Source organism: Ovis canadensis, chromosome 19 (genome assembly GCF_042477335.2).
Source record: "Ovis canadensis isolate MfBH-ARS-UI-01 breed Bighorn chromosome 19, ARS-UI_OviCan_v2, whole genome shotgun sequence".
Classification (NCBI taxonomy): domain Eukaryota; kingdom Metazoa; phylum Chordata; class Mammalia; order Artiodactyla; family Bovidae; genus Ovis; species Ovis canadensis.
In genome coordinates, this window is record NC_091263.1 from 70,579,998 (window position 1) to 70,605,588 (window position 25,591).

Sequence of the window (25,591 nt, forward strand, 5' to 3'; positions counted from 1 at the left end):
GGAGACCCAGGTTCGATCCCTGGGTTGAGAAGATCCCCTGGAGAAGGGAATGGCTACCTTCTCCAGTATTCTTGCCTGGGAAATCCCATGGACAGAGGAGCCTGGCAGACTGCAGTCCATGAGGTCGTCAAGAGTCAGGCACGACTGAGCAGTAACTTTCACTTTCAGAGGATTTGGATTAGTGGTTCTCAACTGTCCCTTCCCCTTTAGCCCCAACATATTAATACTAATACTGTAAGAATGTGACTTAGGCTTAAGGTAGTAGTACTTTGGGGAGTGACCTGATAAATACCTCACCTTTCTGATGCATACTCCAGGGGAACCCCTTCCTTTGCGTATCATTGATGTCAGTGAAGGAAGGACAGGAGGAAAATATTCCACGAAGGAGGCAAGATTACCAGGAATGGTTTTAAGAGGGAGAGCTATGTCATATTCAATACCTGTTTGTTTGGGGAAGTTCTAATGTGAACATCCTTTAAAAATCTAATCCGAGAGTTAGTTTATATTTTCTGTGGGGAAATTTAACCAAAGTAATGAACAGTGTGGGCTTCCCTTGTGGCTCAGCTGGTAAAGCATCTGCCTTCAATGTGGGAGACCTGGATTCGATCCCTGGGTTGGGAAGATCCCCTGGAGAAGGGAATGGCAACCCACTCCAGTATTCTTGCCTGGAAAATCCTGTGGCCAGAGGAGCCCGGTGGGCTACAGTTCATGGGGTTGCAGAGTCGGACATGGCTGAGTGACTTGACAGCCAACCAATCAATGAACAGTGTTGTCATCCTAAATTCCTTAACTTCTGTAGGGGTAAATCCAGGAAACAGTCTTCCAGATAATGTATGTGGGTTGTTGAAGATTTCCGCTTAGTATTATGTATGGAATTTCAACTGCAGAGTCTTAACATACGTCTCTAACATTCTCTCCCTGTCTTCTAGTCACTTGGTGAAATGTATCTCAGGTGCGCACAGCACCTGAGTAGAATCGCCCATTCTGTCTGGGTTGCAGGGTGTTTCTGTGTGTGTCTGTGTGTTGAGACTTAGGAGACTAGCCATAAAGCTTGGTTTCAGTGAACACTTTCTCTTTGGAGAAAATTGAGAATGTGACCCAAGCTATTCAGTGTCTAGTGGTAAGTGATTATTTTAGTTTCGAATCTTACGAAATGATGTTATTGATCACTGTAATGAGATAACACCCAACCCTTGCGACTTCAAGAAATTGTAGGGCAAAGAGTAGAAATTCTGTGTGTTTTCTGACTTGGAGAGAACCTGGAACTTAGTAAATGGAGGTTGTATGTGAAGGTGAGCAATGACCTCACGTCCTACTGCTCTTTCCTTTACTCAGACCGCCCGAGCTGCACCCGCTGCCTTGCTGTTTTCTCAGATGCGCGCACAGCCTTGGGCCCTTTGCGTTTGTTCTCCCTTCCCTCTGTGACCCTGTTTCTCCAACATCTGCTTGGATTGCTCTTGTGCATCATTGAAGTCTCAGCTCAGAGGTCACCTCTTCAGCAAGGCTTTAGCTGTTTTCTTTAAAACAGCAAAATTACTCCCCCTCCCCACCCCTACACACTGTTCCCCAGCTCTCCTTATTTCCCTTTGAGTTTCTTTTCTTTAACCCCCTCTGGTTTTCTGGTTTATTTATTGTCATCTGTATTTCTTACTGTTCCCCGCACCCCCATCATGAAAACTTTATGGTAAAGTTTATGTGAACTTTATGTCGATCTATTTTGTTCATGTCTGTGTGCAGGAAGACATGCCTTTCAGTCTTCTTTTCTCTGTTTGGTTGCCTGTTGGAATATAGAGGCCTTCTCTCTTCACCTTATAAAGAAAGCTTGGTGTCAAGTGGTGATAGCCACCTTTCATAAGTGCTACATCCTTTGAAAAAGCGATCACAAAAGAAATGCTAGAGCTATACTGACTGGGAAGCTGTCTGTGTTATGTCTGCCTTTTTCCTGGACTTTGGAGATGCAAGAATTTGTTCCTCTGTAGACTTTGTCATTTAGACTCCTGCATAAAGACAGCACTACTTAGAAACTAAAATCGTAATGAAACTTCCTTTCTCTATTATTCAATGAACAAATACATTTAGGTATTTCGATATTATAATATGGAGACTTTTAAGAGCTGACATCTTTCTGTTGGGCTAAACTGAGAAAAAGCTCTCATACTTCATTCTTGAGCTGTCTCTTGGTTTGATAAACCTACCCCTACAAAAACACACTTGTGTTTGAATATACTGGTGGCTTCCAGAGTCACCTTGCCTAGTTTTTAATTTAAGAGAAAGGGAAAATGGCTACTATAAAATAGCTTATCTTAAAGGACAAACTAAATGGAATTCCCCATTCTGGCATCTAAGTTAGCTGAGTTTTTAAGCAACTTTTCATTTTCTGCCATTGAAGTTGTCAGGAATACTCAAGCTTTAGGTGATAAGTGGAAGCACTATCTACTACTACCTTCCATATTTCCTATTCTCAAATACAACAAACAAAAAAAGGAAAATAACATATCACAGCTCATGATAATCAAATTGTATTGAGCAACTGACCTGAAAGGTCATAGGAAGGATGGTAAACTTTCCCAATAGATGCCCTTCGGCCTTTTTTCCCAAGTCCTATTCAAGTGAAAATAGTTCCCATGAGAGTCAAAGGAGGAGTCAGCAGTGAGGGAGACTGCTGTGTCTGTCATTACCACTCTAACCCTATAGCTTTGGAGACGTGGAAGCACAGAGACCTGGACTCCAGCATGGCTATTCATTTCATTTGTGTCGCTTCCCTGCTTATGCTTTGCCAAGACCTCCAGTGTGACCGCTGTGTTGCTAAATCCAGTCCTCAGTTCTCAGTCACCTCTTGATTTGAGCATGGGGCATGCCGGTCGCTCTGTCCTCAGTGAACACTTTCTTCACGTGGCTGTCAGGATATCATACTCTTGGCTTTTCTTCCACCTTACTGGTCCTCACCAGTCAGTCTCCTTTCCTGATCTTTTAATTATGTAGCTATAGCCTAGGCTCAGTCCACTTTACTACTTTCTTGGTGATTTCATCCAGCTTTACAGTGCTGAGTACCATTATATGTTGACACTTCCCAAGTGTATAATCTCAGTCCTGATCTTTCCCTTGAATTCCAGACCCGTATATTCAGCTGCCTGTTTGACATCTCCATTAGGATGTCTAACAGACATTTGAGACGAAATATGTCCAAAACTAAGCTTCTGGTATCCTTTCCCCTCCCTGGTTCCCTTGCACTTTTCCTTCACAGTTAACACCTCCACCCTTCAGGCCCGAAATCTTTGAGTCACCTTTGATGCCTCTTTCTCACTCCCAGTTTATCAACAAATCCTCTTGACTTCACTTTTAAACGTATCTAGAATTCGCCAATATCTGTTCTCTGTTGACACCCTCTTTCACCTGAATTACTGCGTTAACCTCCTAACGAGTCTTTTAGCATCTACTTTTCCCCATTAGAATTTTCTTATCGCAAAAGACAGAATAATCCTAATAAAACTTAAGCCAGATGATATTACTCATATGATCAAAACTCTCCAGTGTTTTCCTCTGTCACTCACTTGTACCTGGTCTTTAGAGCCCTACACAGTCTGTTTCTTCATTAACTCTCTGACCACACTAAGGTCAGTTCAGTCGCTCAATCGCGTCCAGCTCTTTGCGACCCCATGGACTGCAGCACGCCAGGCTTCCCTGTCCATCACCAACTCCCGGAGCCTACCCAAACTCATGTCCGTGAGTCACTGATGCCATCCAACCATCTCATCCTCTGTCGTCCTCTTCTCCCCCCTTCAGTCTTTCCCAGCATCAGGGTCTTTTCCAACAAGTCAGCTCTTCCCATCAGGTGGCCAAAGTATTGGAGCTTCAGTTTCAGCATCAGTCCCTCCAATGAATATTCAGGTTGATTTCCTTGACACTGGCCCTCTAGCTATTCCTGGAACGTACCAAGCACTCTCCTCCCTCAGAACCTTTGCCCTGTACTCTGCTGTCTCCGGGTTCTTCTTTCTCCAGGGAGCCACATCATTCATGTGGTCATTGCTTTCAGATCTTACCTTAGGTATTGTCTTGTCAGATCTTCTTAGTGAGACCTTCCCTGAGCACTCTAAAATATTAAATTAGGATGTCTCCTTGTTTTATTTTTTACTCCTACCATTTATTACCTTTTAGTGTACAATAACTAATATACTATACAGTTTACTAATTTATCTGTTTTCTTTCTCCCTCCCTGCCCCAACCTCAAGAATGTAATTCCTTGGAGAGTGTCTGTCTATTTTATTAACGTATCTTCAGCATCTAGGGTATAGTAGATGCCTAGTTCCTGTTTATTGAAAACGTGAATGAATTGTTTCTTTGAAAAAAATGGAAGGAAAGAAAAGAGCCATCCTGAATTAAGAATGTAATATTCCATGGAACATTGTATTTTATTGTTGAGCAGAAATCTTAGTGTGTAACTTTTTTAAAGTGGTTTCATCATTTCCCTTGAATGTAACAACAGCAAAGTAACCTTTTGCCTACTCTTTATTTTTCAGCTTTTTTATAAATAACAAATCCCTAGAGATTTCTTCTTGCCAACAAGAAAAATCGAAGTTATTCACTCTTATTTAGTTTGATTCTATGATTTAGATAGAACAAATGTTATTGTCCTACTTAGTAGATATATAAAATAAGATTTCAGTGTCTCATAACTCTTTGATTTTAGTTAAATTCATATTAACACAGAAATATCTCCTCTCTTGGTAGTAAATGCCAAATTCCTTAAGTAGATTGAATTCTAGTTGGGATGATAAAGCATGAAAGAATATAAAACTAAGTTTTACTTAATTGTGCCCAAATGTGGGCTGTGTACCAGTGCCCTGCGAACTTTGAGAGGGGAAGATAAGCTAGGAGAGCTTGAAGAAGATGGGCTTTGGAGGATAGATGGGTAGAAAGCCAATGAGCGGAGAGGAAGCAGAGTCGGTCAGAAGATTATTGCCTGTTTCCTTCTCTGCAGTATTCCTGGAATCTGTAAGTGTCTCACACATGGTTTATTTATTGAATGAAAGAATGAATGAATGTGATAATGAGCATTGTTCACTACGTGATCACTGAGAACAGTTTGGCAAACAGAGTATGTGTTGGCAAAGAAAAGTTTGATGAAGCCAAGCCTGGAATGTTTCGATGTCCAGATAAAGATTTCAGACTGGTTTGATTAAGTGTTAGCAATCCAGCCCATATTCTTACTAAATATTTACCAAGAAAACCCATGATGTAAATAGCGTGTTAAGAAGTTTTGTCTAAGATTACGGCTCCTTCCAATAGAACTTTCTGTGAGGATGGGAATGTATCTCTGCTGTCCAGTGTAATAGTCACCTACCATATGTGGCTGTTGAGCCTTGAACTGCAACTGGTGTGAATGAGAAACTGAATTTTAAACTTTGTTTAAAAACCACGTGCAGTTAGTGGATGCCATATTGGACAATGCAAGAGAATATTGGCTGGTTGGGAAAGTGAACAAACTAGCACTGAGAAAACAAGCAGTAGGTGTTTAGAGCAATCCGGCCAGGAGTGATGACGTTTCAAAAGGGGGAGCATCTACTGTCTAAGAAGGGTCAGCAGAATCGAATGAAAAGGAGACGGGAGAAGAAAGACTCAGACTTGCATAGCATCCAAGACTTTGGGTAGTTAGGAATTATTAAGGAAACAGGATATTTGGAGCAAGCTGAAGGGTGGTTTGTTGGTTTGGGTGTAAGTACAAGTTTGGGTGTATTATGTCTTTGATGAAGATATAATGGCGAAGTGTAGAGACTGTGTATTTGGAAATAGAGAATTTGGGGTTAGAGGATTTGGTGGTGATATTAGCGTAGAGATAATACCTGAAGTCATGAGTGGAAGAGCTTTGAGCAAATAATAGTGGAGTGAAGATGGTGATTAGTGTCATACAGCAAAGAGAAAAGGATGAAGGCTGATTGAATTTAGTTGTGAAACTATAGGTTTAGTAGAGGAAGAGACCCTAGAGATTGTCATCTAATCTATTCAGTTTACAGAGGAGGAAAGTGCTCAGTGATGTGAAATGAAATGTTTAAATATACACAGCTTGTAAATGTCAGATGGAAGTCTTGAGCCTAAATTCTCTGCTGACCCCTTCAATTTACTTCTTTTCTCATTATGTGAGCAAAACAGGAAAATCTTATTGAGGAATATAAAATTTGAGTAGACTAGATGGGAAGCTAGTTAACAGCCCGGTAAGTGGAATATGGGATAGAGAAATGGCATTAGTAAGTATGGACAGCTTCTTTAGGAAGCCTGGCAGGGGGTGGGGAAGGGCTTGAAATGGGATGTAATTGGAAGAGGCAGTAAAATCAAACCAAAGTGTTTTTTTGGTTACAGAAATGTCACTGAATGAATTATTCTGGCTTGACAGGCAAGGGATGAAAGTGACAAAGTAGTCTTGCCTTCCTCTTACTGCTGCCTAGGAAGGTCTGAAGTAATTGACTCAAGACTGTCGTTAGTGGAGCCAGAAGTAGATAGTCCTTAGGTCTACCGAAACTGTTTAATGACCAAACCTTCTGATTGTGTACATACAGAAAAAGTCATGCCTCACTGCACGTTATTCTCTTCTGGTTTAAGATGTTGATTGTTGGTGTGACTGGCATTTTACTTGGAAAGATATGACTTCATAATATTTCCTGTTCTTCAGACCACCTGATCCACTAAGATCTGAAAGGAATTCAGAGAGACAAATTTTTAGCATAAGTACTTTGAGTATGTTTTTTAAATAACTTTTAATTATCTAACCACCACTATTTGAAGATATTTCCCATAATATTAAAGAACCAACCACTATATAAATTAAGAAGTCTCTTGAAAGCTCCTTGGACAGCAAGGAGCTCAAACCAGTAAATCCTAAAGGAAATCAACCCTGAATATTCACTGGAAGGACGGTTGGTGAAGCTCTAATACTTGGGCCACCTGATGTGAAGAGCTGACTTATTGGAAACAACCCTGATGTTGGGTAAAATTGAGGGCAGAAGAAGAGGGAGATAGAGGGTGAGATGGTTGGATGGCATCACCGACTCAATGGACATGAATTTGAGCAAACTCTGGGAGACAGTGAAGGACAGAGAAGCCTGGCCTGCTTATGTTCATGGGATTTCAGGGAGTCAGACCCGACTGAGCAGCTGAACAACAAATACAAGTTAAATGTGTCACAGCATGTTCATTGTAAAGCTAGGTGAGGGAGAAGAAGTTTCCCTGCTTCTCCATCCCCAAAAGGTATCTCAGGTGAACCTTTTTTACATCTTTAAAGTACGATGTCATATTACAAAGGGAACTTCTACTGAAATGGTGATCACAGATGGTGAGAATGTAGCTTGGTGAAAAAGGAAGAGCTTAAGATTTGTAAGGACCCAGAAGATTGACTTATATTTTGGTTGTTATTAGAAGAAAATGTTCTTAAGAGACTTTGTAGCCTTCCACCTTATGTAGAAAATTAAAAGGTAAAATGTAAGATTTCTTTTAATTTTGCAGTGATGTCTTAGAAATAACAACTGAACAGATAGGAGTAAGCTAGGAGTTACTTCTTGGGGTTTAACTTCTCCCAGTTTGTTTCTAAGGGCACACGGCCACTCCTGGTTGGTTTACTGCTGCCAGTGGTCCCTGTGTATTATGATGGGGGACGTTGTCCTTCTGCTGCAAGTCATTGCGTTCCAAACACATTGCCGAATTAAGAGACAGTCGTTTGGTGCTGGGTTCTCAGAAACGCACACACAAAAGAAAGCCCTGTTAGAGTGGAGTCAGGCTGTTTGATTAACTTTTTTTAAAGGGAACATACTACCTTGAGATGTAGTACACTTCTCTCAGTTATGCTTTACTGCAGGGAGATGAGATATTGTGAAATTCAACCTGTTTCGAAGGCAGAAAGGGAGAAAGTGTCTTTAGCATAATTGCATCAGTGGGTAAACAAGGGCAAAAGCACATAGTGCATAGTGATCCAATCGTGGTTAGGATTTCTCTCCCTTATTTTCCAGTTTCATGCTCTTTTGACCTTCGTATTAAATGAAAATTTTGCTCTGTTTAAATTTTGAATTTTTCCCCCCTTATTCCAGACCTTAGTCTATTAATACACTCTAGTAAATAGACTGTTTACCTGAAAATATTCAGAAACTTAACTGCTGTAGTTTGCTTTTAGAACATTTCAGCTTGGAAGGATCTGTCTTGTTTACTTTTTGCTTGCTAAGCGTGTATAACTGGCAGAAGTTCTTTAGCTCCGCTGCCCACATGGTCTGGACAAAAGAACCGGCAGTCTGTTAGAGAGGAACAAAAGAGAAGCAAAGAAAATAATTTTCCTTTGGCTGGAAGATACCAGTGCAGCCTTGATCTCTGAGGTTTGGACACCAACTGAAGTAGGGGGAATCAATGGGAAGTAGTGTGCGCTCTGAAGAAGGAGGCATTTCGGCTGGGGGTTGGATCGCGTGGCATGCAGAATAAAGGCTCCTGTTGGTCCGCGGTATTTCAGCCTCGTGTTCCCAGTTGGAATTTAAGTGAGAAATACTCGGGCATTTTTCTCTTGTTTAGTGTTTTTGAGGAATCTGTGTTCTTTCAGCTCAGCTGACTTTTTTGTTCTTTATTTTAAAAGAAGTGAGCCTCTTGACTCTAAAGGGGATAATCTAGCAAAATAAAAGTGCAAAAAATGAGATCTGACTGAACTGTGATACTTTTTCTTCTAATTGTCTCGTTTTAGGAAAGTCAGGAAGTCTTGTTCATGAATAAGATAAGCCCAAGGAACTTGGGTTTTGAGGGGAAAGGCAGGTTTATGGTCTTTCTCCGAGTAGTATATGAGGGCTGGGGAACTCAAAGAGCTGTGTACTAAGGTGAGTTGGGGTGACCTACTTCTGAGTCGCTTAAGTCACTTCTGTACCTGTGCTAAAACCAAACTGGAATCTTGGAAAAACCTTGAATTGGTACTCGCCAGTAGTTTCCCTATAAAGAATCCTATCCTTTTGCTTATTTTAGTATTCCCAGAATAGATAATGAATTTTTAAATCCAATTATTCCCCAAGGGAAGATTGCCATAAATTGCTATAGTGTGCTGTAATTTTTTTTTTAATCAGTGAAGGGAAGATAGTTTTATACTAGTAACTGTGATTGATTAGATGCCTGTTGTGTTTCAGAAATTATACTCAGCACTTTATGAACAAGATCTCATTTAATCTTCTCAGCAGTTGTGATAATTAAGATTCAGATTGGGACTTGCTCATAGCACACTTGGAGAAGATTGTATTGTGTACCAGTCTTTGAATAGTCATTAGTAGCATTTGATCTATTTTCTTGTTTGATTTTATGTCCGAGCTCCTAGCATAGTCCCTGGCACGTGGCAGGAATATATGTCCGACTTCAGTGATACAAACTTCTCCTTACTGCCGAGCTGCCTTTCCAATAAAGAGTACTCTTCTACAGAGCCCAGCACTTTGGGAGCATCTCCTGGTTTTCCTTCTTTATCTCTGGTTCTTCCGTTTTGTTCCTTTGTGTGTATAGGCCCTCTTCTTCTGCTCGTCTCTAGAGTGTCGATGTTCCTCCGGGCTCTGTTTTAAGGGCGCTCTTATTTTCTGTCTATACTTCCTGTGGGCAGTATTGGTTTTCTTGGCATCATTTGTCATACACATGAGGAAGATGCCCAAATCAGGGGCTCCAGCTGAGCTTTTCCTTCTGAGCTTCAGTTCCATTCATTTTGTGCATTTATTCGTTTGTTAATTCATTCAGCAAACATGTTGAAGGTCAACTCTGTTTCGTCTATACAAAGTAGAGCAGTGGAAAAGATAAATAAGGTTTCAATTCTCATGGAATTTATGATGTAGGGAATAGGCAAACAGTCAAGGATACAGACTGTAGTCCAGTAAGTCATGCAATGTGGAAGGGAGTGGCTAGAGAAGGACTCTTTGAGGAGATGGTATTTGAGATGACATCTAAAGGCAGAGACATTTGTGTTGAGGGAAGAAAGGGGAATAAAGGGAAGTGCGGCAGTTCCCTAGTGCAGAGATTCTAAAAGCAGAGAGTTTGGCCAAATGAGTGAGAGCGGCAGATAAAAGAAGGAAAACGGCCAGTGTCATGGAGGAGTTTTTTGGCTATGATAAGGAGTTCGATTTCATTTTAAAATTCAATAGAAAGCCCTTCAAGGGTTAAAATAGGGGGTAATATGATCTGATTTATATTTTAGAAAGACTACTTACAGCATGGGGACTAGGTGATAGAAGTGATATGTGGCAGCCATCGAGAAGAACAATGATGCTTTTGCAATGTGCTGGTTAACAGTGGAGATGAAAGAGGTGGACAGAGTTGTGCTGTATCTTGGTTTTTGAAAGTGGACTTCAGAGGATTTGGTGATGGATTGAATGTGGGGAACGAGGAAACAGTGCTGGTTGCCTGCTTCTTGTCTCTTCTGGGATCTCTCACAGTCACTCGGTATTTAATATGGTCAAAAATGAGCTCATCTTCCCCGCCCCTTTCCCCAAACTTGCTTCTTTCCCAGTCTTCTCTTATTAAGGGTCACCCCCTGTGTGCCCAGTTACTTATGACGGAAGAGGAGGCATCATCTTCAGCTTCTAATCTTTCCCCCATCACACCCTCAACCCCTAACCAATAGAAGCCATCGATCCTGCTTGCTAAACATCTCTCAAATAGCGAGTATTTGAGTGCGTGCTTCCATCCCCAGTGTTGAACCTGAGTTTTAACAGCAGACTTCTGATGGACCTCTGCGTGCTTTATCATGCCCCCTTCTAATCCGTTCTGGATGTGTGTGTGTGTATGCATGCTGTGTCGCTTCAGGTGTGTCCAACTCTTTGTGACCCCGTGGGCTGTAGCCCGCCAGGCTCCTCTGTCCATGGGATTCTTCAGGCAAGGATACTAGAGTGGGTTGCCATGCCCTCCTCCAGGGATTGTGGCTCTTCAGACAGATTTAATTAAGGCTTCCCTCTCCCAAAAGTTCTTCACTGGCTGCCTCAGGATAAAGTTAAAACTGCCCTAGCGTAATCTGTAGATTTTTTTATGACCTGGCCTCTGCTTACCTTTTTGCCTCATCCTTGCTATCCACCAGCCACTCTAAATTACTAATTTTTTCCCTCTCAAGTCATGAGGAGTCATGCTGTGACTGTTTTTGCATGGATTTCCCTCCGTTTTCCTAATCCTGCCACTATTCACTCTCGTTTCCATTCCCAAGAAACAAGCAAATGTATACAAACTCCTGAATGTCTTTTGGGTCTCAGCTTTGATGTCATTGCTCCAGAGAAACTTGGTGGCCCACCAGCTCTGAGCCTGTTGCCCTTCTTCTGTGTTCTCTCAGCACCGTGTGCTGCCTACCATCTGCCAGGCCACTGACTCAATATTTTGAATTACCTCTGTGTTCCACTAGACTGTAGGCTTCATGAGGGCAGGGGTGAAATCTTCCATGTTCACCATTATACTTCCACCTTCTAGATTCTTAATATACATCCCTTGAAGGTCATCTGTGGTAAGAAATATATATATTAATAGAACATTCATAGCATTTTGGGGTATGATAATTTATTCTGCCTACTGACAGTTTTATGGAAAGAATATTCAATATATATGTGATTCATAAATAGACTGATACCTCAAGCTAAATGACAAAGTGGTCAGTACCCCGAACAATAATATTCTCTGAAATGGCCCTTAGACATTTTCACAGGACTCCAGCTGTCCTTGTGTAACACAAAAGTCAAGAAATTTTCTTCTCCAGACCTAGAATCATCTGTGTTCTTCTAAGGAGCCTTGGTTCCTTTAGTGAGAAATAACATTTAGGGACCATTCTGAGCACTAAGTATGCTCATTGCTTCTGTGTTGTGTCAGGATGACAATGGAAAACAGTTTAATATTTCTTTGTAGTTCTTTTGGTCTTTAAGGTACAAAGTACAGTAAGAATATATTTTAAAATTTTGGGCTTACGTGGTGCGCAGATGGTAAAGAATCTGCCTGCAGTTTAGGAGACTTGAGTTCCATCCCTGGGTCGGGAAGATCCCCTGGAGAAGGGGATGGCAACCCACTCCAGTCTTCTTGCCTGGAGAGTCCCATGGACAGAGGAGCCTGGCAGGTTATAGTCATGGGGTTGCAAAGAGTCAGACATGAATTTTTAAGTGTTTATTTTCTTCTTTTACTGTTTCAAAATTTTCTGTTAACTTACCAACTAGATGCTGTTGGGCTTCTTTCATTTCACTTTTTACATTTAGAGGTTTTTTCCCCCCATTCTGATTGAATTTGATTTTATAATCGCATAAAACATTTACATGGTTCCACAGTCAAATCTACAAAGCAGGGTACATTCAAACAAGTCTAGCTTTTTACCTGTTCCCACACCCACTTCCAGCTCTGCCTTTCCCGTATCTATTTTGCCTGTTAAATCTTTTTAAATTGTGTCTCTTGTGGTCTCAGTCATGCCATGCAGTCTTCAGTTGCTCCCTCTGTACTCAAAATGAAGCTCATATTCCTCAGCTTATTGGTTAAGTCCTCTCATGACAGAGGACAATTAACCTAACTTCATTAGCCAGTGAGCCTAGGGTTCAGCCAGACTGAATCGCTCATTGTTTCCTGTACAGGCTCTGTATTTGTTCCCTCTTGCTTCTCACTCAGGTTTTTCTTACGCCGGGATCACTTTATCCTCCCTTTCCTTTTCCTGCCCACCCCCAATCTCCTTATCCAGGTCTTAACTATTCTTTAAGCCAAGATCAGCTGCTTCCCTCCTATCGAAGCTTTCCTCTACCATTCCCTAGGGCTTCAGTCTTCTTACCTGGAAAATCCCATGGACAGAGAAGCCTGGAAGGCTACAGTCCCTGAGACATAACTTAAGGACTGAACACAACTACCATTCTCACATTCCTTACTATGGACATGTTAATTTCTGAGAGTGTTGTGGTTAGGGACAATTAGAGTTAAGTATTAGAGTCCTCCAGAGATCCAGAGATTTTGACAGTGGTGGTATCACACTGACGAAAACCTCAGAGCACATACATCTTAACTGACTCATCTCCTCTCCCGCGGGCGGTGCCTGTGATCCTGCTGTTGTTGTCCACATCTCTTCATTTTTGTTAGAGTGCTTAGGAGGCCAGAAATTTCATTTTAGGGTTAACCTAATTATAGTCTGTCTTTTTAGTCACGTGTACAAATTGCAGTTATATATTCATTTTACTGTGTAGTGTCCCTGAACCCAAATTCAGAGTGTCTTCCCGGAAGGTATGGGAAATTTTGCACACTCTCTGGAGATAATCTCCAAATTGATAGATTGTAGAATTAAAATCTGTAGTTTAGGAGCATTTTGATAGTGTTTAAAGAATTGTGTCTAACCTGTTTTCTAAATCCCTGTGTAAGTAGAGATACAGTTTTCATTTTTCTGCTCTTTCATTTAATTGGACCTCAGATAATCACAGAATCCCTTGGAGCCCCAAATAGTTACCAACCTCAGGCAAAATTGTTTGCTTGCCAAGGACAGAGTGTTTCCGTTTAACAATATAAAGGAAATAGAAGTTCCATTTTGCATCAAAAATGCAGTGCAGGATGGGTCCGTTTGAATTCATGACACACGTAATAAAATCAGAAGGTAAAGAGTGTGTTGGCTACAATAATCCTTTGGTAATTATCACCTTAAAGAAAGACCTTTAACTGCTAAAGGAAAAGATAGGCAACATATTCTTTCTTGCTTGATTCAGGCACAGTTTGTGATTAATAATAAAAAGAGCATTTAAAAAATAAACTGTGCGGTTTTGTTCCCCCTCTGTGAATAAGCATAGCTTACGTGCCATAAGAAGAAAAGTGTGGTTTAATTGTTCTTGGTTTATCTTTACCCCTGGTCAAGAGTAAATATGTCAACCTTTACATCATTTCCAAACATCAGTGTAAGAACCTAAATGAATGAGGTCTAACCTAGATTGCTTTATAGAAGACTCATATTTGGAGGGGGATGTGAAGTATTTCAAAGAAGAGAAGACAAAATTCCCAGCTCTTACCCCTTCCTTCTCCTGGTTCTCTGTGTGTCACAACCATTACCATTTGCTTGTCCTTCCTCCCTACTAGACCGTGAAGTCTGTGAGGTCAGAAATGAGTCTGACTTCTTTCTCTGGATATCCGCAGTGAATACAGGGATGAATCAGGAGTCTAACCCTAGCCCTGCTGACAAGCTTCTCTTTAGCCTCAGGCAAGTCATAGTACAGCTCTTTATGCCTGTGTTCAAAAGGATTAAGGAGAAAAGTCATAGTCTCTCAGAGATGGAAGAGACCTTAACGAGTACATAATCCAACCCTGTATTTTGCGGATGGAAAAACCCTGACAGCCTGGCTTGCCTCGATGTGAGAATAGAAATCCTTTGAACTAAGTGAATAGCCGTGTTATATTTTATCCTGATTTTCTCTTGTGGGATGGATTAATTTCGTTTGGGAGTATGGTGTAAAGCCTTAAACCAGATCCATTTTCCTTTGCAACTTAGTCTTCAAATCTTATTCTTGAGTCAGAAAAAGAATGGGCGGTTTAAGTTTCTCATAGCAGAGGACAACAGGAGGGAACAGAGACACCCATTCAGTAGGGTTTGTAATAAATCAAAACGAAATGCCTAGAGATCTAGTTGCTGAAATCATTTACCTCTCAGGAGGCACCTCTCACTAAACTTTTTTAAAAATAATGAACTCATGGACACATTAAGATCCTTATGTCTATATATGTGGGCATTTAAAAAATGGTCTTCAGAAGTTGTTTGGATTGGGGACTTTAAATTTTTACTTTCTAGTGAAATATCTTCAAACTGTATTGTGAGGAAGAGCTGTATCTTGCCATCTATTATAACACACCTCAAGCAAAGCGAAATAATTATTTATTCTTTAGATTCAGTTCAGTTCAGTCACTCAGTCGTGTCCAACTCTTTGTGACCCCATGAATTGCAGCAGGCCAGGGCTCCCTGTCCATCACCAACTCCCGGAGTTAACCCAAACTCATGTCCATTGAGTCGGTGATGCCACCCAGCCATCTCATCCTCTGTCTTCCCCTTCTCCTCCTGCCCCTAATCCCTCCCAGCATCAGAGTCTTTTCCAATGAGTCAACTCTTTGCATGAGGTGGCCAAAGTATTGGAGTTTCAGCTTTAGCATCATTCCTTCCAAAGAACACCCAGGACTGATGTCCTTTAGAATGGACTGGTTGGATCTCCTTGCAGTCCAAGGGACTCTCAAGAGTCTTCTCCAATGCCACAGTTCAAAAGCATCAATTCTTCGGCTCTCAGCTTTCTTCACAGTCCAACTCTCAGATCCATACATGACCAATGGAAAAACCATAGCCTTGACTAGATGGACTTTTGTTGGCAAAGTAGTATCTCTGCTTTTTAATATGCTATCTAGATTGGTCATAACTTTCCTTCCAAGGTCATGGCTGCAATCACCATCTGCAGTGATTTTGGAGCCCAAAAAAGTAAAGTCTGACACTGTTTCCACTGTTTCCCCATCTATTTCCCATGAAGTGATGGGACCAGATGCCATGATCTTCGTTTTCTGAATGTTGAGCTTTAAGCCAACTTTTTCACTTTCCTCTTTCACTTTCATCAAGAGGCTCTTTAGTTCCTCTTCACTTTCTGCCATAAGGGTGGTGTCATCTGCATATCTGAGGTGATTGATATTTCTCCCAGCAATCTTGATTCCAGCTTGTGCTTCTTCCAGCCCAGGGTTTCTCATGATGTACTCTGCATAGAAGTTAAATAAGCAAGGTGACAATATACAGCCTTGACGCACTCCTTTTCCTATTTGGAACCAGTCTGTTGTTCCGTGTCCAGTTCTAACTGTTGCTTCCTGACCTGCATATAGGTTTCTCAAGAGGCAGGTCAGGTGGTCTGGTATTCCCATCTCTTTGAGAATTTTCCACAGTTTATTGTGATCCACACAGTCAAAGGCTTTGGCATAGTCAATAAAGCAGAAATTGATGTTTTTCTATTGCTTTTTCCATGATCCAGCAGATGTTGGCAATTTGATCTCTGGTTCCTCTGCCTTTTCTAAAACCAGCTTGAACATCTGGAAGTTGAACATGGTTCACGTATTGCTGAAGCCTGGCTTGGAGAATTTTGAGCATTACTTTACTAGCATGTGAGATGAGTGCAATTGTTCGGTAGTTTGAGCATTCTTTTGCATTGCCTTTCTTTGGGATTGGGATGAAAACTGACCTTTCCCAGTCCTGTGGCCACTGCTGAATTTTCCAAATTTGCTGGCATATTGAGTGCAGCACTTTCACAGCATCATCTTTCAGGATTTGAAATAGCTCCACTGGAATTCCGTCACCTCCACTAGCTTTGTTCATAGTGATGCTTTCTAAGGCCCATTTGACTTCACATTCCAGGATGGCTGGCTCTAGATGAGTGATCACACCGTCGTGATTATTTGGGTCATGAAGATCTTTTTTGTACAGTTCTTCTGTGTATTCTTGCCACCTCTTCTTAATATCTTCTGCTTCTGTTAGGTCCAGACCATTTCTGTCCTTTATTGAGCCCATCTTTGCATGAAATGTTCCCTTGGTATCTCTAATTTTCTTGAAGAGATCTCTAGTCTTTCCCATTCTGTTCTTTTCCTCTATTTCTTTGCATTGATCACTGAAGAATGCTAAAGGCCACATATTGTGTGACTCCATGTATATGAAATACCTAGAATAGGCAAGGCTGTAGAGACAGAGGGTAGACTGGTGGTTCCACAGGGTCAGGAGGGATGGGGTAATAGGAGGGTGATGGCTAAGGGATAGGAGGTTCCTTTTTGAGATGAGGAAGATGTTCTAAGATTGATCGTGGTGATGGGTGCGCATTTCTGTGAATATACAAAAAATCATTGAATTGTATACTTTCAATGAACTATATAGTGAACTATAATGATGTGTGAGTTATATCTCAAAAGTGATTTTTAAAAAACATTTATCATAAGGATTGTTTAGCGAGCATTGTTGTATCATCTGAAGAACCATTTGATTTTTTGAGAATAATGGCTAGCATTTGTTGACTGCTTATTATGTGCCAGGCATTGTACTAAATATTTGAAAATCTACATCTTATATTAGGCGTTAGTTTCCATCCCACTTTTCAGCAGCATGGTCATCTCTGTGTTCTCCATGTATGCTAGCACAAAGCCTTACAGATGCCATAAACTCAAAATATTTGGGTGAATGACAATGTATGTGAACTGATGAATGAATGAATTTAGCACTCCAGCTTGGCCTCCCAGGACATCAGGGCACTGATCTCTCCTTTTCTTTGTATCAGTCTAGTCTGAGACCTAGCAAGCAGTTCTAGCTCACACAGCAGTTAATAGTTGTATCAAGTGGAAGATTATTCTGACTGGGTTTTGCCATTTCCACAGAAGTAAGAAAAGAGGAGGCAGAGGGGGGCTTGTATTGCATTGCCCTCCTTCCTTTTGGTCCTTATTTTCAGTGGCCAGCAACCCATCTCTAGCTTTCAGTCTCTATATTTACTCCTGGCGGGAGTGGCTAGTCTCCCTGCAGGTCTTTTAAGGAGAAAACACTAGCCCAAACAAGTTTGACTTCAGGCATGCCTGAATCAGAGTCCAAGAAAATGCCTTTCAGAATCTTCTACACAGGTGGTATTTCTTTGCTTTTCACTTTCTGACTAGAAATGAGACCCCTAAACTCTTACAGTGAGGGTCACAATTTCTTTGTACTATTTGACAATTAAATTAGGACAGTTAGTTGGATGCTGACTTAAAACACAAATAATATAGTTCAGCTCTGCCCCCCAGAACCCTCTGGAATCCTGATGACCTCGTATCTGGACCAAGAGCGCTCTAACACTGTAACATCTATATTCCTTTGAATTCTGGGTCAACTAGAAGATGCCTTGCTCCACAGCCTGTGCTGATAATTGTTGAATTATGAGATGTCACAGTCTTGTTCCTTGTGTGTGTGTGCCCAGTCCATGTCCAACTCTTTGCGACGCCATGGACTGCAGCCCGCCAGGCTTCTCTGTCCGTGGAGTTTCCCAGGCAGGAATACTGGAGTGGGTTGCCATCTCCTACTTCAGGGGAATCTTCCCGAGCGAGGGATCGAACCCACATCTCTTTCATTTCCGGCATTGACAGGCAGATTCTTTACTACTAGCGCCACCTGGGAAGCCAAAATAAAACTTTTGTAATGATACATAAAACTTAGCCTTGCAAATTCAGGATTAATCTTAATTCCCTATGAGCTGAGATCACGGATAACAGATTAGTTTACTTGTCATATTAAAACATCTTTATGTTTTTTTCTGAAACAATGAGGATATCCTGGATTTTTTTGTTCTTTAAAACGATCAAAACAAGACTAAATACCTTGCACCTATCTTAAGCTCTCTGGAACCCTCAATCTCTTTTCCATTCTACTTCCTCTAGTCATTGTTGGCTAGAAGGATTTTTTATTTAATACTTAATACTATGACCATATTTGCATTTCTGTAACAATCCGATGAGCTCCTTGCCAGCAAGGAAACTAAGGTTTAGAGAAATACGTACTAAATTTACCTGAAAAAAAATTAATTACCCTACTTGTTCAAAGTACACCACAGAGGAATCTGGGTAAAAAATGAAGCAAATCTCCCAACTCTGGCAAAATTGTTCAAGAATAAAACAGTTGGGAGGAGGTTCTCAAATACCAAATATGAATACTTTAAGCTCTGATGCTATATTAAAAACTCCCAAAGAAGAGCCAGTTATACTTATAGTTAATGGTATTAATAAGTTGGGAATAAATGACTTACAGCCATATGTTAAAGTGTTAGTTGCTCAGTTGTGTCCAATTCTTTGAGCCCAGCAGGCTCCTCTGTCCATGGGATTTTTCAGGCAAGAATGCTGGAGTGGGTTACCATTTCCTGCTCCGAGAGATCTTTCTGACCCAGGAATTGAACCCACATCTCCTGCATTGGCAGGTGGATTCTGTACAACTGAGACAGATTGCTAAGATTGCTAAATTTTACTAGCCGTTGGAAAGAATCATGATTTATAAGCCAATCCTAAAAGCTTAAGGAAAAAACTCTGATTTCAAATTTGCAATTTAATGTGAATTGACTGTTATAGAGTCTAAAATCTTCTAAATACAAGTATTATACACAAAAACTTCTTAGGCATAGAATACAAGTTTTCAAAGAAAGGATAAGGAGAACATCAGAACATCAATGGTTTACCTGATAACACTGAGTTATAGTTTGGACTGCGCTCCCTGGTATCCAAAGCAAAATATTACATATGGGAATTTTAATCTTGGGTCCCTGAATCTGTATGTGTCCACGAGTTGTTCTGGAGGAAGAATTTTCATCAAATTCTCAAAAGGGTATGTGATCCAAAAAAGACTGAACCATTGTATTACATTTTTAAAAACAAGGTGGGTAACTGAGGAGCCTCTATAAATTCATTTTTAGGAATCCTTTTGCAACCTGCATTAATGGAGCTTGTGTTAGGGTTAAATTTATGTTTTATATTAGTCTTCAAGTATATGGGGATTACCTTTTTACTGAATGACTCTTTTGTGCCTCAGAGGAAAAAAAAACCTCTTAACACATTAATTCATTTCATTCTCACAGCATTTATACAAAGTGAATAATCCTGTTTTACTAATGAGGACACTGAGACTCAGATTCAAAATGCTCGCCCAAGGTTACGTAGCCAAGTGAGAGAGCAAGGAGTTTCTCTGCCTGCTCCCCACTCCACTGTCTCCAGCCGAGTGCCCTTCGTGCCCTGGGCGCTGTGCGGATGCTGGTGCCCTGGCGCTGCACACACCCCTGCCCCGCGCCCCGCTCTCTCAAAGAGAAGGTGAGGGCAGTAAATAGATACCGACTAATACAACGCGTGAGGGTGAAGTACTTCAGACGTTCCCTGTATTAATCCATTTTCTCTTGTGGGAATGCTGGGAGTGCTTTATTGAATTTCCTTAGCCTTCCCATATCCTCATGGAAAAAACATCTATTCTACACATGCTCAAGTAGCGGTGAGTATAATCATAACTGTCTCCTTATCACCCAGTTTATTCGTGGAATCGCTTTAGGACCAGGTTTTCTAACAGTTGAAATTATGCAGTAATCAACAGTCTACAATATTATAAAAAATTAAAACAGTTTTTAAAGCCACAGGTATAGTCATGAAATCTTCTCTAAGAATACTTCATTTCTTTTTTTCCCTTTCAGGGATTTAAAAACTAGATAGAAGGAAAGGAGGTTCAGCCATGTCTTTCTGTTTGGGTAGCAAGGACACGCTTCATGCTGCTGAAGTGGAGAGAGAGGGGCCAATACCCTTAGGATCCAGAATGTCTAGCAATGCTGCCCTAGAGGCTGCACAGCACAAGTGTAGGCAAGGGCTACACGATCTCCCTCCAGGGCAACTGCTCTGAGCAGGGAGGATTCTTCTGGCAACAGCTACACTTAGAGAAATGTAAAGCCGCTCTTGGAAGCATCTTTTGTGCTGTGGCTGAGAAGCTGTTGGTATTAACTCTGATTATGAGCCCCCAAGAGAAGGTGTGGAGTTGGTGCAGGACATGACAACAAAATGTTTTATAATCTCATCATACAAGCCAAAGAGAAGAGTGAGTTTCGAGAAATGTGAATGCATGTTTGAAACTGTGGGACATGTTTTTTATCTGTTTTTTTTTTTCAGTGTACTCTTGAAGGATTTTCCTATCAGATCGGTGTCTCTATCACTCATAGCTGGTACTTGGAAATCTAGTTTAATTCGATTTAGCACATGACAGTGACATGTTTGTTTTCTGAGCAATTTTATTCTCTTCATATTGTGGGAAGCCTCGAAGGTGGTGGTTGTGCTCTTTAAAGGTTACCCAAAATTGCCATGTATATATATATATCGGCTGGAAACACCTAGGTTCAAATGTCTTCTCCTTTTCTGTCGGTGCTCTTACCTGGAGCAAGTTTCTCCTCCTCTCAGCTTCAGCTTCGAGTTGAAGATGGTGGTTGTAACAACTTCCTACCAGGGCTGTTAGGAGATTATATTGAATATGTGTAAAACTCTCAAGTTATATACTGACAGTACACACTGTGTGCTATTTTAAATGTTTTCAAGAAAGGAGTGAAGATAAATGGGTTGTTTCAACTTAAAAATAGTTGATTTTTCTAAAATCTTCTACAGCAAACCAGCCTCACTGACCCCTTCTCCTTCTTCCCCTGAAGTTGCTGGAAATGCTCTACTTGGTACAAGTGGTAGTACGCGTATAATTACAAGGTGAAATTAAGATTTTAAACATCTTATCAGCAATGTAAGCATCCATTTTGCATTGAATTTGGTACGTGGAACACAATATTAATCAGATTTACTCTAGAGATTTGGATAATTTCAAAGAAACTCTTTTAAAATCATACTCTGGTGTCACTAGAATGTTTCGTTAGATGCTGTTATGACTGTAATTGTTTTCCTTTAAAACAAATGGAACTTGGCAGTTGAAACCTACCAGAAAAGCTCTTGATTTGGGTTTTATGAAACGGGGAAGGTATTTTTTAAAGCCTGAATTTTAAGTAAATTAATCAATAGCAACGAGGTTGTGAGTTTTAAGTTTTTCTTTGAGTTTAGAAACTGAACTCAGAAATGCCTTTCTTCTTCCACTGTCTTTGTTTCTGAAGCTATGATCAAGATCATTTTTCTCTATCAGGGCATTTTGCAGACCATGTAGCCTGTTTTTATACACTGAGTGAAACATAAATACAATTGATTTTTTTGGTCTGCACCATATGGTAAAAAAATAAATATATCTAACTCAGTGCCTATCACAACATCTGGCTCAGAGTAGGTGTTTTATAATTATATTCATGAAATGCTATGATTGGGAGAAAGATTTCCACAGAAGGAACTCAAGAGAAAGCTTCATGGGAGTATTGGCTCTGAGCCTTTAACGGCTGTTGGATGTAGAAGCGCATTCCAGGGTGAGAGAGCTTCAGGAGGCAAGGCCCAGTAGTGATGGATACTGTATGAATGTTACATGTGTTTACAAACCATCCCAGTTCTTCTGAACTGCTGTCACAGTGTGAACCCAAAGACACTGGAACAAAAATGAAGCTAGCAAGGCAGCTACCTTCCTTTAGGATGGGTAGAATAAAACGAAGCATCTCCCTTGGGATTTGGTTTGTCATTTGATGTAGGCCAGTCTATAAGAGCATCAGAGATAGGCTGAATAGCACAGGTAAGCAAGCGGCTTACCCTCGCTGAGCCTTAATTTCCTCTTCATTAAAAATGAAGCCAATGAATAAGTAGAATGCCAGGTATTTTGTGGATTAAATGAAGTAATGTGTATAAAGAGCCTAGTACTTAAAAGGTCACTATTCTTCTGGTGGTTATCGATAGTAGTAGTTGTGATAAAAATAGTCCTACATTGTTTGGGCTGTAAAGACATTTCGTCATCCAAAAAAATTGATGGTGCATTACAACATAACAGCTTTGTGGGTGTTTCTAATTCACATGTCAATTGCATATACTTGACAGTGTCATTTGTGTAATGTAAATACAACTTTGTTTTTCTTATTTCATGATAAAATATTTTACTCTGAATACTTTATATAACATATAGAGGAGTAGCTGCATATTCCAAAGATTGACCATAATAAATAGCATGAAGTACAGATGACACTTTTCTACAGAAGTCTTTTATTGGAATGTTTAATTCTTTTTTTATCCCTTATTCCAGCCTTCCTAGAATTCTCAGCTGCTCATGAAGTTCAAGTTTGTGCAAACTAAGAGAAAATCTTTCTAAGAGAGTTGATTCAGCCAACAATTTTATCATAAGAGGCTTCAGAGATGAGGAAACGGGCTTAGTAAGACAGACAAGTCTTACTAAGGTTACAAGTCTTACACAGGTTATTGGTGCCAAAGTGGGTATCCAGTGTACATTGTCTTCTCTCCTTGACTCTGAGTGCTTCTTTGGTATATACCATTCTGTCTGTGACCAAGCACATCTATGCAATAAATCCGTATAGATCCTAAGAGTCGTGGTAGCTGAGAACACAAGTCCTGTTAAAAATGTTTAATCGAGAAGTGACTTTTTCAAGTTTTAACAGCTTTTCAACGAACTTTAACAGTTTTTTTAAAATATAATCCACATATAATACCCTTCATCCATGGAAGTTTATAATTGCACAACTTTTACTCTATTCAGTTTCACAACTGTCACCATAATTAATTTTAGAACATTTTCATTACCCCAGAAAGAAATCCCACACATCCTAGCCATTACTGCCAATCTTATCATTCCCCTCAGCCCTAGGCAAGCACTAATCTAGTTTCTGTCTCTGTAGATTTGAATGTTCTGGACATTTTATGTGAATCAAATCATAAAATAGCTGATCCTTTGTGACTGGCTTCTTTAACTTAGCAAGTCTGTTTTCAAGATTATACTATATGTTATTTATCAGTATTTCCTTGTTAGTGCCAGGTAATCAGTTATATCAATATCACATTTTATATATCATTCATCAGTTGACGGACATTTGAGTTGCTTCTCCTTTTTTCATGAATAATACTGTTGTGAATGTCTGGGTACAAGTTTTTCTGTGGACATTTGTCTTTGTTTTCTTGGGCATGTGCCTCTAAGGGGTGTGTTGAATCGTATGGTAACTATTTAATCGTTTGAGGAACTACCAGACTGTTTGCCGCAGGGACTGTGGCATGTTGCATCCCCGCCAGCAGCCTACGAGGGCTCCACTTTCTCTGCATTCTCACCAGTTCTAGTTATTATCGTCATCCTAGCTAGGTGTGAACTGGTATTTCATTGAGGTTTTGATTTGTATTCCCTTGAAGGCTAATGATGTCGAGCATCTTTTTAATGTACATTTTGGCCATTTGTCAGTCTTCTGTTGAGAAGTGTCTATTTAGGGCCTTTGCCCATTTGGGTTTTCTCGCTAACATTTAGTTCTTTATATAGTCTATGTACAAGTCCCTTATAAAGCTTATGATTTGCCAAAAGCTTTTCCCCTTTCTATGGGTTGTCTTTTCATGTTCTTAGTGGTGCACTTTGAAGTTTGTGGTGGCTGTTTTGTCTGTTTTTTTCTTTTATGGCTTATGGTTTTGCTGTCACATCACGACCTTGGATTGACTAAATCCAAGGTCGTGAAGATTTACACCCATAGTTTTAGATCTTACATTTCAATTCTTGATTCATTTTGAGTTAATCTTTTATATTTTGTGAGGAAGAGTCCAACTTCATTCTTTTGCGTGTTGATAGCTACTTGTGTTGGTATCATTTGTTGAAAAGACCATGAGTCTTCTTGGCAAAGGAAATTATTCTTAAGCATTGCTTTACGAAGAGAGATGTAAATGACAGAAATGAAAGAATTCTGATCTGGCTTCTAGGTAAATTATGTGAAGAGTATGAGATCAAACTGTTTAGATCAGAGAGTCCTTTCCCCGTGGTAGACAGTTGGAAACCAAAAGATGAGATATTTGCTCAGGAGAAATTACAATATTGGAAATAGAGAGTGAAGTTGTAGTGTTAGAAGTCTATCGAAATAACTGAATGATCTCAATTTATTTTGCTGAAATAAGTCATGGAATCTTCAGTGTATTAGGATGAATATATAGAGAAACTTTGAAAGTTTGAGTATGCAAAATATATATATAAGCTAAAGAAAGCCAATATAGAAATAATAAATGATAAAGATAGAGCATGAGAAATATAATTTATAATTTTATTTCTTCCAAATAAATACCGAAGCACAGAAATAGAGGCAAATAACTGAACGGCAAAATAGTGGAAAGAATGTTAGGGAAGAGTCAGAATTCCTTGGTTCTAATCCTAACCCACCCCAGTTGTGTAATCTTGAATAAGTCAACCTTCAGAGTAGTCACTAATATTTACTGAGGCCTTGCCATATTTAGGAATTGTGCAGATCTCAAGTTACTTTTTTGTAAAAATGGAGATTATGTCACATTAATTGCTTTGAAAACTTCTGTAAAGAGCCATGTACATAGAAGAGATCATTCTTGAAATTTGGGTTTATTCACTGTAGCAGCAGTATCTGATAATCTGTATGTCAGTGCTCAGAAATGTGGGCTGAAAGGTGTGCTATATTCTTATTTTGACGAAGAAACTGACGTTCAGTGGTTATGAAAGTTGGACAGTCAGTAATCAGTAGAGTCAATTCTAATGTAGTTTTGCTTGATTTCTTTATACCACGTTGACTTTGGCTTGAAAGATAGTATAATAGATCCTGGTAGGACGGGGGAGAGGGAGGGAATAGGGTAGCACCAATGAGATTTAATTTCTTAGACATGAAAGCCTAAGATGTAATTCCAAAAGGGTGATTAGTCCTGGGATTAGTGATCTCAGTGGTGAGGTGGAACAGAACCTCGTGTTAATAAGGTCAAAGGTAAATTCCGTTTGACTAACTGGTAAGTCCCGGAAGAGGTAAATGTTCTGAAGCACAGTCATGTAAGAGTTTATCCATGTGTCTGCTGGAGTCCTGGACAGTCTTCTTCAGGAGGCAGAGCAGGGACAGAGCAGCAGTGAGATGTCTGAGTGGGGAGCAGAGGTAAGTGCCAGAGGGCACAGTGCCACAGCTTGTGGAGATGGGCAGACTTTGCTTCAGACCATGAGGATGTCACTTCTTAGAATTTTTTATTTACTTGAATTGAT

General features: G+C 40.2%; 1 protein-coding gene across 22 annotated transcripts in view; it reads left to right on the plus strand.

Moving 5' to 3' along the window:
* TMCC1 (transmembrane and coiled-coil domain family 1) overlaps positions 1-25,591 on the plus strand; it is a 156,545-nt gene that overhangs the window by 83,130 nt on the left and 47,824 nt on the right. The window contains exon 1 of one of the 22 annotated variants that reach the window (XM_069560968.1): positions 8,242-8,351. The exons of the other annotated variants lie outside the window; for them this stretch is intronic. The gene's annotated coding sequence lies outside the window, so the exon portion shown is untranslated. Of the gene's footprint in view, positions 1-8,241; positions 8,352-25,591 lie in introns of those variants that run through there. 22 annotated transcript variants of the gene reach the window in all.